Here is a 14,912-nt window from a genome sequence, read left to right as displayed (position 1 = left end):
AAAATCATTTCCTGTTTTTTGGTAATAATAAGTTTGTAAATTCTCTGCAGACTTGTTATCTGTCTCATTAATTATTAAAGTTATTTGGACATCAAAATGCTCACAATAAGCTAAGCGACACTTCACAATTTCCTTGCAAAAGGTAATTATTTATTTAACTATAAAAACTACTCTGATATAGCAGAAATTATCCGTATTCAGTAACCCTAGGTGGCAGACAGTTCCATAAGTGCTACTCGTACTCAGATGTCCCATACAATACATAAACGGAAGGTCAATGTCACAGTTTGTAATGTCTATCTTCCCTTGCCTTTAAAACTTTAATATTTACAAATATGGTATTAAATGCGAAAATACGCTTACGAACAATTATCGTGGCTATGTGCTGGTAAGTGTAGACACATTTGTACACTGTCTATTCTATCGACTTCTCAGTCATTAGACTCCCTCTTACTTGTCTTCAATTCTTACTCTGCTATCTGGACAGCACAGTAGAAATACACGTTCTCAACAAAGTAAAATTCTCTCTGTTCCATAACATAGCACTACGATATTCTCGATATCATTTTCTGTATCGGTAACCCGACTTTGAAACTATCTCCCTCAAAATATCAGAGAAATTATCTGCCTTCCACTCTTCAAAAGACAGCTAATGGTTCAACTTCTGGCCATCTCTTCAACATTCTGTGCAACTCATTCTTGTCAGTCGTCGTCCCCAGAACCCGTCCCTATCCTTTGCAGCAGACTCCTCTGATTAGCTCCTGCTTTTTCATAACAGCCACTGTCACTGTCATTTCAATCCTCTCCCCTTCCTTCATCCATTGCCATTATGATAATACTAAACATGAATTCAAATGTACTAAGCTAAGCAATATCATTCTAAGTGCCCTGTACTGTTATAATTATTATTATTTTCTTTATTGTTATTAGCGTCAGTTATTATTATTATTATTGTTATTATTATTATTATCATCTTCTTTCCTTTCTCAGACCTTAGGTCTGGTTAAAAATGGAAAGTGATGCAGACCTTCATCAAGCGTGACTTCCTTTTAACTGTACGGTATATGTTACATTGCATTTAGGAACTTTCGGGTCATTGAACATTTATCAATAATTACGGATTTCTGTAGTTGTATATATAAGTTTAGATGCAGCTGTATTGCATTGATGTACTGGTGGATATTGTGCGGTATGACTCCTGTAGTTGATAGTATAATTGGTATAATGTCAACTTTATCCTGATGCCACATGTCCTTGACTTCCTCAGCCAGTTGAATATATTTTTCAATTTTTTCTCCTGTTTTCCTTTGTATATTTGTTGTATTGGGTATGGATATTTCGATTAGTTGTGTTAATTTCTTCTTTTTATTGGTGAGTATGATGTCAGGTTTGTTATGTGGTGTTGTTTTATCTGTTATAATGGTTCTGTTCCAGTTTAATTTCTATTCATCATTCTCCAGTACATTTTGTGATGCATACTTGTATGTGGGAACATGTTGTTTTACAAGTTTATGTTTTAAGGCAAGCTGTTGATGTATTATTTTTGCTACATTGTCATGTCTTCTGGGGTATTCTGTATTTCCTAGTATTGTACATCCACTTGTGATGTGATCTACTGTTTCTATTTGTTGTTTGCAAAGTCTGCATTTATCTGTTGTGGTATTGGGATCTTTAATAATATACCTACTGTAATATCTGGTGTTTATTGTTTGATCCTGTATTGCAATCATGAATCCTTCCGTCTCACTGTATATATTGCCGTTTCTTAGCCATGTGTTGGATGCGTCTTGATCGATGTGTGGCTGTGTTAGATGATACGGGTGCTTGCCATGTAGTGTTTTCTTTTTCCAATTTGCTTTCTTCGTATCTGTTGATGTTATGTGATCTAAAGGGTTGTAGAAGTGGTTATGAAATTGCAGTGGTGTAGCCGATGTATTTATATGAGTGATTGCTTTGTGTATTTTGCTAGTTTCTGCTCGTTCTAGAAAGAATTTTCTTAAATTGTCTACCTGTCCATAATGTAGGTTTTTTATGTCGATAAATCCCCTTCCTCCTTCCTTTCTGCTTAATGTGAATCTTTCAGTTGCTGAATGTATGTGATGTATTCTATATTTGTGGCATTGTGATTGTGTAAGTGTATTGAGTGCTTCTAGGTCTGTGTTACTCCATTTCACTACTCCAAATGAGTAGGTCAATATTGGTATAGTGTAAGTATTTATAGCTTTTGTCTTGTTTCTTGCTGTCAAATCTGTTTTCAATATTTTTGTTAGTCTTTGTCTATATTTTTCTTTTAGTTCTTCTTTAATATTTGTATTATCTATTCCTATTTTTTGTCTGTATCCTAGATATTTATAGGCATCCGTTTTTTCCATCGCTTCTATGCAGTCACTGTGGTTATCCAATATGTAATCTTCTTGTTTAGTGTGTTTTCCCTTGACTATATTATTTTTCTTACATTTGTCTGTTCCAAAAGCCATATTTATATCATTGCTTAATACTTCTGTTATCTTTAGCAATTGGTTGAGTTGTTGATTTGTTGCTGCCAGTAGTTTTAGATCATCCATGTATAGCAAATGTGTGATTTTGTGTGGGTATGTTCCAGTAATATTGTATCCATAATTTGTATTATTTAGCATGTTGGATAGTGGGTTCAGAGCAAGGCAGAACCAGGAAGGACTTAATGAGTCTCCTTGGTATATTCCACACTTAATCTGTATTGGCTGTGATGTGATATTATTTGAATTTGTTTGGATATTAAGTGTGGTTTTCCAATTTTTCATTACTATGTTTAGGAACTGTATCAATTTAGGATCTACTTTGTATATTTCCAATATTTGTAGTAACCATGAGTGGGGTACACTATCAAAAGCTTTTTGGTAATCAATGTATGCGTAGTGTAGCGACCTTTGTTTAGTTTTAGCCTGATATGTCACCTCTGCATCTATTATCAGTTGCTCTTTACATCCTCGTGCTCCTTTGCAACAGCCTTTTTGTTCTTCATTTATAATTTTGTTCTGTGTTGTATGTGTCATTAATTTCTGTGTAATGACAAGTTAATATTTTGTATTATTATTATTATTATTATTATTATTATTATTATTACTATTGGTAAGTTTCGTAGTATCCATTGTATGTGTTGCTCCTGGTCAAATGAAAGAGAGGGTCTCAAAGCCCTAATATGGTCAGGCTACATAACAAATAAATAAATAATACTAAACACCACTGTAGATTAGGTTTGCGAAAATTTTCAAATCCGTAATGTTTCCGCACTACGCGCCCAGACATCGCCAAAAAACTATGTTACAGTATATCACAAATTCCGGAGCTCCTTCCTATTCCGCGTGTAACCACGTAGTCTCTACATTCTCCCTCATCACTCATTCTGCCACAGAATACGTTCCCCCACTACTACCGTTAGCCTGCTTACCAACACCTGCTGCTGTCGCCACCTCCCCTCCATGTCATGCTGACACCTGCGACGTGCACTATTACAATTACAATATTACATCTCTTGAAGCAATAGACCAGATTAAATAAGAGCACATTCATAGAAAGTAGGATCAAATGTGGATTAAAATGACACTAAACCCTTTGCAGTGTAACACATTATTCCTTGCAAAATTTGAGTTAAAAGTTTGTAATTTTTGCTTCTTTAAAATAATACAGCGTTTCATCGTTATGAAAACATATTAATAAGTCGAAGATTTAGAGGGTACATAATGAAACCTAAATCTAGTGTAATGATGCTTGGTATTTCAGTAATTTATTGCTGTATCGTTTTGTTAACACAGATATTATTTCGCAAACATACGACATGTAATTAGCACGTTCTTAACACTGAAGCAGGGTTGCGGGAAAAATTTAAATAAGGAGTGGCAATCAAACTTCGTGGCAGAGCAAAACTATGTGCAGGACTGTGACTCGAATCTCGTACTTTTGCCTGGCACTGGCGGAATAAAAGCTTTGGGGACAGGTTGTGAACCTTCCTCGGGTAGCTCAGTTGGTGGAGTACTTTCCCGCGAAAGGCAAAATTCCTAGGTTCGAGTCCCGCTCTGGCACACAGTTTCGAACTACCAAGAAGTTTCATATCAGCACAAAGTGAAACTTTGTTCTGGAGTGGTAATCTATTTTGCATGCTGATGTGTGTGTATCAAAATTGTTCTAAACTTACTTTCGTGGAACTTCAAGCTCAGTCTCTCGCAGCGAGAGCTGCATCTATACTCCAGTGATGATGCCTGCTAGCTTTCTTCCGGGCCAGGCCCAGCTTGACCACTGTTGCACCTCATCTCATCACCAAGTACCACTCAAAACTGTATACCAGACTGCGATTGGTACAAAAGCATGTCTGCCAGGTATTTTCGTACTGGAAATATCTCCTTCCCAAATCGTCCTTTCCGAGTGCTCTCTACTCAAGATTCGACCCTGTAAATCCGTGAGCTACTGCAAACCCAAACACAGCAGTTGCCCTGTAAATTTCAGTTCGGCTAAAAGCATCCTGGAACATCATTCTGCATTCGGACTTGACACCGGCAAATTTCAAATTAGTTCAATACAGATGCAGCTGTTTCCACTGTAATTCTCAAGCCCTTTTGTAGGCAATAGAATTTTCTTTAATGAAGTACATCTTGAAAAAAAACCTGAGAAATAGTATCTGAATACAGTTTCAAAATAATGCCCACATTGCGTCAACTATACAGGTATTATAAAATTATGTGCTTACCAAAGTAAATTAAACGTAGTATCCTGTGACTAAAATGTCAATGAGTCACAATTGGTGTCAGTCAATTCATACAACTACCTGGTTTTGACATAAAAACAGAATGCTCTCGTATGCTCAATAGTAAGTGAAGGTAGATCAGTACATACAGCACTGGCCCCTGAATGTTCGGCCACAACTCTGTGACGTTACGCATATGTAGGCGAGTTATTCAGCTACCTAGAATTGGTAGGAGGTGAATATCTTTGTGCAGCTGAAGGCTAACTGGCGTGAACGGGCAGGCATGCCAGCAGAAGCGACCGTTGCTGGTAAGCCTGGGTAAAAATGCGGGGAGCACACAGCAGAAAATGGGTAAACTTCAAAACTTTTGGACAGTGGTCGCTCCCTTAGAGGGACAGAAAATGCACCAGTAATGGCGAAATGTAAGCCTGCCAGAAATATGGCTTCTTATACCTATTAGAAATTCTATAATAAATCACAGTCAAATAATAGAGGACATCTGAATACATCGGTAATATCAGAAAAATGGGGTATGTTCAGTGAAACAATAGTATTTTCAACATCTTAAAAACTGCGAAAGTTAATAATTTACAGTGACTAAATATTTCAATGATGAACCTTTGAATTAACAACTTTTAAACGTTTCATGTGATTTCCGCAAAAAATTTCTCAGATGAAAGCATTGCACTACAGCCATCATCCCGGTAAGCCATGTATCTGTAGTTTCCTATTTTCTTTATTGATTTATTACGTTTTATATCTTTTTCTTTATGCAAACGTCTGCCAAAACATTGTATTCTCCAAAATAACACAGCAACTGCATGCAACATGAATACTTCGTGTCTTATCATACTGGTGTAGTTATTTAATGACTGTTTTACTATTTTGTCACTATCTCAATTTAACCACGGTTTTTGATACCAGGTGGTCAGTCGTATGTGTCACCTATTATCACTACTGAAATGGGGGCCAAAAGACGCTTCTGGGAAGCAGACAAATAATTGCTTAAACAATATTTAACGACACTGTTGTCACAAAATATACGTGCACTTATGCAAGAATACCGGCATATTTATGTATCGAAGTATTATTTACATTTATTGTAAATAGCCTGAGTGCGACCGAATGTTTATAAAACTTCTTTATTTAAATTTTATTGTAATAGATTAATTCAGTGCCAGAAGTGGTCAAATTTAGTCAGAACCGTGTCTGTATATCATATGAACCATGTATTTTAGGCGGGAACGGCGTTCAGTCAGTGGAGAAACAGACAGTGGTGAACACTGCTGCAGTCAAGTGGAGAGACAAACTTTTCGAGTGGTGCGCTCAAGCGACGCGGGCACTTTTACGTCGAGATCTTGAAGAAGACAGTTTTACGTTTGTCCTGGAAGAAGGCAGACCTGTCCGTCGTAATGTGTGGTATTGGATCGTGTAGGTGATAGATTCTGGGTGGTGAACGACCATTTAAATACTTTAATGATAATTAAAAAACACCCTAGCTGCAAACAGGCGTTGATATACATCATTGGAGACATGTTGAAAATGTGTGCCCCGACTGGGACTCGAACCCGCTTACATGGCAGACGCTCTATCCATCTGAGCCACCGAGGGCACAGGACCTGCAGGACCTTATCCCTTGCACGCTCCCCGTGAGACCCACATTCCCAACATGTCCACACCACTACATTCATAGTGCGCCTAATGGATGTTTGCCCATCGCACTCCTTACTCGTGGCAGATTAATCTACCAAGTCCTGTACAAGTTGGGGCATAGCGTGTGCGTTCACACAAGAAGGTCAATGGTTGGGTAGCCATATTTTAACTATATATATGAAGGGAGTATCTGTTCCCGAAAGAACAGATACCATTGATGACTAAGCAGCTTCTCTAGAATGAAATGATAATTAAATCGCCGGCCGTTGTGGCCGAGCGGTTCTAGGCGCTTCAGTCTAGAACCGCGCGACCGCTACGGTCGCAGGTTCGAATCCTGCCTCGGGCATGGATGTGTGTGGTGTCCTTAGGTTAGTTAGGTTTAAGTAGTTCTAAGTTCTAGGGGACTGATGACCTCAGCAGTTAAGTCCCATAGTGCTCAGAGCCATTTGAACCCGGTCAGGGCATACATTTTTAACATGTCCCCAATTATGTATATCAACGCCTGTTTGCAGCTAGGGTGTCGATTTAATTATCACTTCATTCTAGAGAAGCTGCACGGTCATCAATGGTATCCGTTCTTTGGGGAACAGATACCCCCTTCACATATATATATAATTAAAATACTTTAACTTTCGATGGGACTTTAGCGACTGTGAGTTCTGAATGTGCTCCAGTGCAGAACTTCTGACTTTTCCGTTTAAATATAGGAATTGAGAACAGGTGGAGTATGAGGTGCTAGACGTTATGTCGTATGTGTTAATTTGTTTATCGTCATACTGATGTTTCATGTGTTATGATCACAAAGTGGACTTAGTTCTTCGCGTGTCGTTGATGGCTGTTAGTTTGAGGAGCCTGCTATCATTCTCGCAACGTTCTCAATGTAACTTAACTGCATTTAACAAGTTTATCATTCCGTCAGTAATGTAACTGGTTATCATAGGACCACTTACTTGAGGTTATTTCTTGAATAAACATTATTCAACATAGTACTCTAATATCAGCTTCAAACGTTACAATAGAATCCTTTTTATTAATTATTCATTTGTCTTTTATTGTATACGTCTGTTTATTTGATCAATTCGCAATTCTAGCCAATAAATAGATTCTTTGACTGCAGGGTCACAGCTACAGTCTATTATCGGCAGCGAGTTAGCTGCCGGATATGAAAACAGTCGTGTGCGGCTCCACTTTTTACTGAGCTATCCTTTTTAAACGGAGCCGTGCACAGTCCAGTTATCTAAGATACGAGCAACATCAGGCAAAGTCGCAGTTGGTTTGCTCATATTGAATGCCGGCTAGAGAAACTACTGCTCAACAGAATGTCCATTAGGTAAGGTCGCCTAACTCACGCATGTTCCTCGCGGGATAGGTACAGCCGCTGTTTTACCTTGGAAGGTTGTTTGTGAACAGATGATTCGCTTGGCTATTTACTGCCAAGCCTCCTGGAGCCTCCACAGCGTCTGGGGGCGCAAGCCGCGCAGATGCCTGGTGCGCAGATATCGGAAAACAGCGTTGCAGGTGCAGGCACCTATGTGTGTCCAGGTGACACCGTACCTGTAACCCTCCATTGATGGGTACTCAGGTCGACGCTCTCGACCCTTCCACGCGAGGTCGACCCCGTCAGGCGACCTCGAGTCTACGCTTCGGACCAAAACGCCTGCCGTTGCCCATCAGACAGAACCACCTCACACCTTTTCCGGTATCATAAGCCGCTGGACGTCTGTCAGTGGCTCCTGATGACCAGACCATAAACTCTACAGCCCAGGAGCTCACAGCCACGTGATACAATGCCACTTATCTTTCTCAGCGCCGCCCGGCTCAACACCAATACCCACAATCGTGGACTTCGTGATAACGAGCAGCCGCTACACATCGTCAAGATGTGCTGTAAGTTGTACTCTAGTGTGGACTATCGTTCTCTAAAGCTGTGCTAAGTTTAGTTCACAGTTAATAGACAAATAGTTGTTGCTGCAACATGTGAATTGAATCAATACTAGCGGACTTCGGTGCAATGCCACAACACTAACGGACTTCGGTGCAATGCCAGAATAGTGGTAAACTGCAGTAATGTCACAAAGGAGACTGCTTGCGAAATACTCCTATCTTCCACAGTAGAATATTGCTCAGTCTAAGGAACCTACACCATATGGGAGTAACAGTGCATATTGAACGTATGGAAAGAAGGGTGGCACAAATCTGTGCGGCTGGTCCCGGCGGAGGTTCGAGTCCTCCCTCGGGCTTGGGTGTGTGTGTGTTTGTCCTTAGGATAATTTAGGTTAAGTAGTGTGTAAGCTTAGGGACTGATGATGGTTCAAATGGCTCTGAGTACTATGGGACTTAACAGCTATGGTCATCAGTCCCCTAGAACTTAGAACTACTTAAACCTAACTAACCTAAGGACACCACACAACACCCATTCATCTCGAGGCAGAGAAAATCCCTGACCCCGCCGGGAATCGAACCCGGGAACCCGGGCGCGGGAAGGGAGAACGCTACCGCACGACCACGAGCTGCGGACCAGGGACTGATGACCCTAGCAGTTAAGTCCCATAAGATTTCATACACATTTGAGCATTTGGTGGCACAAATAGCCGCAGGTTTGTCTGAGTCGTGGGAAAGCATGACAAATTCTGAAAAACCTGAACTGGCAGCCTCTTTAAGTTAAACTGCCTCAAAAAAGTCTACTTATGTTTCAGTAATCAGTACGGACGGAAATGGGGAGTATACGACAATACTGTCTCCTACGTACTTAACTTGAGCTGTGGCGACTCTCCAGATCTCGACCTTTGCCCTCTGTTTCGATCTTTGGCCGTCGGTTACGACTCGAGAAGTGGCGCGCACGGGCAGGGTGTGAACGGGTCGCCGGAAATGGGTGAGGACAGGAGCAGCCCATCAAGCGTCTCAAATGGTTCAAATGGCTCTGAGCACTATGCGACTTCTGAGGTCATCAGTCGCCTAGAACTTACAACTGCTTAAAACTAACTAACCTAAGGACATCACACACAGCCATGCCCGAGGCAGGATTCGAACCTGCGACCGTAGCGGTCGCTCGGCTCCAGACTGTAGCGCCTAAACCGCACGGCCACTCCGGCCGGCAGTCAAGCGTCTCACTGCGTTGTCGTCGATTTGGCAGGTGCCGGCAGTACTTGCGGTGTGTTTTGGACTAGCTGGGAGCCTATGCGCCCAGGGCCGTTGACGGCTGTAGCTTTGTGGACCTGGTTCACTTATCTGCCAACTGGAGAATTTGTGCTGGCATAGACGTGATCGCCTGAAAATGTTTTAAGGCGATTCTCTTGTGCTTACCTCGTTTTATTTGAACATGTTTTCTAGTCTGTATATCTGCAGGTGTGTTTACCCTTAAGTTGTTTTAACTGCAGTTTGTTGCTCCTGAACTCTGAACTCATGAATCATGATTTACTGCACAGTTCGGTGTGACAATCCCTTACGTTCACAGTGGTGCTGAATAGTAATGAATTGTTTCTCTGACATTGTTATCTTGAAAATATATGATCATTGTGGGTATTTCTTGTTTTACCCTCTCTCAGTACCGGCATTCAGTTTTTTCGAGACAACACTGTGTATTGCCGTGCAGAGGTGTACTCGACAGCTTTCTCATTCCACCATATGTTTTCTGGGGAGCTTTGGGTGTCAACTATGCACCGGATAAGCAATGACTGTAACGCAGATTTATAGCATAATTTGTGAACTAGTCTTATGACAATTTTGATGTGGCTTTGACCCAAGCGCTGAAAGATTTAAATTTGCTTTGGCTGTTCACTTGCTTCGGGAATAGCCCACAGGTGTTCGTGATTTATATTTTTGTACACTCAGTTGAAATTGTGTCACCGCACTTAGGGGTTCACTGAGCTGTTCTTGGATTGGTTGAGTTAATTTGAATTTGTATGCACGCGTTTGAGGTCTCTGTAATATAATGTTTACTAATGTCTGCTCTGTCGTCCAGATGTCTACACTAAACTCGACTGCTTGTAGGCCTAGTACTGCTACGCGCGAGCGTGAGTGTTCGAGCCTGGTTGGGGTTTGTGATCCTTGTCTCGCACGTCCGTAGTCTAGCAGTGCACTGTTTGTCCCTCCGCCAGCTGGCGAGCGGTCTGGCTAGCAAGGCATTACCTGTGTCTACCGTTGTGTGCAACGGTGTTATCGGAGCCCATCCCGTGCACAGAATTCATGTGCAAGATAAGGTGTATTTGTTTTGTACTAGCCCTCAGAGTCTTTTGCATAATTTTGGAGTGTTTGCTTTAATAGCTTGTGCTCTCCAAGTGGTCACTAAATTCTTGGTTAAAGAAAAGCGATTTAATTTTGTTTATTAACATAACTTTGGGTTGTATACTGAGATTGGTATATTTTTAAGGATGTTCTATTTCTAAAAGAAAACAGGTTCATATGTTAATAGACTACTTTTCTAAAAATTTTAGTGGGCATGAAGAATTTCGCCCGTCGTATTCACTAAGAGTCTCTAAGCCAAAAGCTGTTATCACGTATTGCACAAAATTATTTTAATAGGCAGGGGTTATGGTCCTCTCGTTTTCCTTGCTCTTTATTGCCATCATCTTGTTCCTTCTGCGGGCGAATTATTATTAGTGCGACTGCGCCCCTTGGGACTTGCTACCTGCTGTAAACTAATTATGGGAATTATCAAACATTCGACCCTCTGTTAATTGCCAAATCTATTGTTAATTTGTTCATGTGAAATTAAGGGTTACTTACTGATCTATTGTCCTGTAATGGATTGTTGAGAAGGTCATCCAAACGAATTTTGAAGTTCCTTTAAATTAAATTATTGTTTTCCTCTCTGGAAGCTTTATATTGCTGAATTGTTATTTTAAAATCGTGAACCTTTTTTGTATTCAAAGAACCTTTATATTTTCTTGCAAAGTTTATTGCTTGAATTAATTCTGAAATCTTTTATGAATAAATCATTTTTGTGTGCAATAAATAGTGAATGATGATTCAAACCCTGATATCCAGTCCTTAACCTAAATTTCTTACTGTCGATTTTTGGTCGCCGAGGTTTGCCCGTTACACCTATTTCGTTTTATTAATGTTCTTTGTTATTTTGCATATAGACTGGTTTCCTAGTCAAACTTTCATGTGTGTCTGTATGTAATATGAATTTCAACAGTACAAGAGGTGTGCTTACGTAAACGTTGACGAACTGAGTCACCAAATTCAACTGAAACTATATACTATATTGCAATAGATATCCTGTGAAATCCTTTATTTTTCAGTGAAGTGAACAGTGCTACAACGCGTAACGTCACAGTGCTTGCCTTACAGCACCAACAAACAACGTAAATTCTACATAAAATTACAATTCGAATTTTGAAAGAAGAATGTCAAAAATGCTTTATATTAAAGTGCCCTCTAATTTTATGTACGCGAACTGACTAAATAAAATTCCAAACATTAAGTGATTCCAACGCGAACATGTAACATTGCACTGCAAGAATAAGGCTGTCTGAGAAACAAAAGAAATTCAAACTGAACTTTACTAAATCCCCCTGATGATAATTTTAAATTGTAAGATTTAACTGTAAATGATCTTATGGTGTTGAACTGGTCGTAACAAATTTTCATGACTGATCTTGTGGCCACAGAAACTCGGTACTGCTGGAAAGCGGTGAAAATTAAAATGCAGCGCAGCAGCATACCATCTAAAGGGAAAAAAGCAATGCAAGGAAAAACAGCTATGTTAAGCACATCATGCTTTGCATTGAGCGACTGTATTCCACCAGAGCGATGCGACGGCACACAATTAAAATTAAAATTTTCGTAAGAAGACGATGGGTGACACTCGATTTACCAAATGACTGAAAAGAGAAAATCGACTCTTCCAATAATTTTAAATGAAAACGTGGAAAAATACAAGAGCTGCAAATCCAGAAGATGAATATTACGAGCCTCATTCCTTACCAACAATAACCATCTTTACAAAAATCAATTCTTTTAAAAAAATATGACTCTGCCATGAAATTAGTGAATGAAATGCTGAAGAAGTGGTGAATCTATGACTCTCAGTCCAAGCTCGTGAACAGTTAACTTTGTTTAATCACATCTCGACAGTCAAATTAGCTGACCTAAACCAATGAAGAAAAATCTTGTTAAAAATTTGCTTCTTTGGAATTCATAATAAATTACATGTGAGCGACGACATTACCTGAAGCCCTTCATCCTTTTTAGATCAATCTTTACAAAATCATATTTCCGAAAAGCAAAATCATCTGCGTTTGCTTCTGTGTGCTCTGCTAGTTATTTCCAGCCCACTCAGCAGCGTGATCAACACCAGACTCCCTCGCTTACTTATCACAAAATGTTAGGCTAGCCACGACTGTGCTACTGCTGGCCGTTGTGGCCTTTGCGGTTCTAGGCGCTTCAGTCTGGAACCGCGCTGCTGCTACGGTCGCAGGTTCGAATCCTGCCTCGAGCATGGATTTGTGTGATGTCCTTAGGTTATTTAGGTTTCAGTAGTTCTAAGTCTAGGGGGCTGATAACCTCAGATGTTAATTCCCATAGTGCTTAGAGCCATTTGAACTATTTTAGCCGTGCTACTGACAAACCAGGATCACACCGCTTGTTCTCAAAACCTCTATGGCGTAACATATGGGCTACTGCAAAATTCTGACTGAAAAATATACTGTGTACAAATGTGAAGTATGAGACATCGAACACAAAGAGAGCTCACATAACTGATTACCAAAAATAAGGTGGTTATTACTTCAGTCATATTACTTCTGTAGTGATCGCTAAGACAAGGTTGGACTAATTACAACGTACACAGACGCATTTCAGCTTTCTTCCCGTGCTCCTTATGCGAAGGGAACGGGAAGGAACCCTAACACGTCATACAGTGGGAAGTACCCTCTGCCATGAACTTGATAGTGATTTTTAGTGCATGGATGGAGATGCAGACAAATGGTTCAAATGGTTCTGAGCACTATGGGACTTAACATCTGTGGTCATCAGTCCCCTAGAACCTAGAACTACTTAAACCTAACTAACCTAAGGACATCACACACATCCATGCCCGAGGCAGGATTCGAACCTGCGACCGTAGCGGTCGCGCGCTTCCAGACCGAATCGCCTAGAACAGCTCTGCCACATCGGAGATGCAGACTTTATTCTGTTAGTGTACATTATAATCGGCACTATAACACACTATGTACGGCTGTGTACAGAATATCTGCTGGATCCTGCATTTTCTTTATTATGTTGTTTCCGGTCTCATCGTTTTCGTCCAGTTAGTTTTAAGTGCGTTCTGTGTACCAGAACACAGTTAAATATGATACCACAGTATTTTAGAGAAACACGCGCTGCTGCAGCTTTGCGTCCCCCTGCAGTAGAATAGTGAATAAGCTTGATTCCCACTTACGGTAGGTTCGCTGAACAGTAACATCCATGTTGGCTAGCGGCACTTCGCTAACCCATTCTGCCGCCCCGCAGACAGGTCAGTCATGCTTGTTAGTAGTCAGTGCACTGTGAGTGAGTGATGGCGGCTGGTATAATGATAAGTGAAGAGAGCAAGAAAATGTTGGTGTTATCGCTTATAAATTCTGTTTCCGTAAGTGTCTCGTCGATGGCGTTCATAGATCCAAGTGTACGAGGAGAAGATGTAAGTGTTTAGTGAAATTAAATTATTTAAATTATTAAACTCGTAAACATGTCGAGTTTTGTGCCTACGAACTACGATTTACGGACAGCATTGGTTTTCTATTGTCCTTTGAAGAAAACTACTTCACATTCACATACACTCCTGGAAACTGAAATAAGAACACCGTGAATTCATTGTCCCAGGAAGGGGAAACTTTATTGACACATTCCTGGGGTCAGATACATCACATGATCACACTGACAGAACCACAGGCACATAGACACAGGCAACAGAGCATGCACAATGTCGGCACTAGTACAGTGTATATCCACCTTTCGCAGCAATGCAGGCTGCTATTCTCCTATGGAGACGATCGTAGAGATGCTGGATGTAGTCCTGTGGAACGGCTTGCCATGCCATTTCCACCTGGCGCCTCAGTTGGACCAGCGTTCGTGCTGGACGTGCAGACCGCGTGAGACGACGCTTCACCCAGTCCCAAACATGCTCAATGGGGGACAGATCCGGAGATCTTGCTGGCCAGGGTAGTTGACTTACACCTTCTAGAGCACGTTGGGTGGCACGGGATACATGCGGACGTGCATTGTCCTGTTGGAACAGCAAGTTCCCTTGCCGGTCTAGGAATGGTAGAACGATGGGTTCGATGACGGTTTGGATGTACCGTGCACTATTCAGTATCCCCTCGACGATCACCAGTGGTGTACGGCCAGTGTAGGAGATCGCTCCCCACACCATGATGCCGGGTGTTGGCCCTGTGTGCCTCGGTCGTATGCAGTCCTGATTGTGGCGCTCACCTGCACGGTGCCAAACACGCATACGACCATCATTGGCACCAAGGCAGAAGCGACTCTCATCGCTGAAGACGACACGTCTCCATTCGTCCCTCCATTCACGCCTGTCGCGACACCACTGGAGGCG

Source organism: Schistocerca cancellata, chromosome 1, assembly GCF_023864275.1.
Source record: "Schistocerca cancellata isolate TAMUIC-IGC-003103 chromosome 1, iqSchCanc2.1, whole genome shotgun sequence".
NCBI lineage: Eukaryota > Metazoa > Arthropoda > Insecta > Orthoptera > Acrididae > Schistocerca > Schistocerca cancellata.
The sequence above is the reverse complement of the archived record's forward strand: the minus strand, read 5'-3'. Positions refer to the sequence as shown.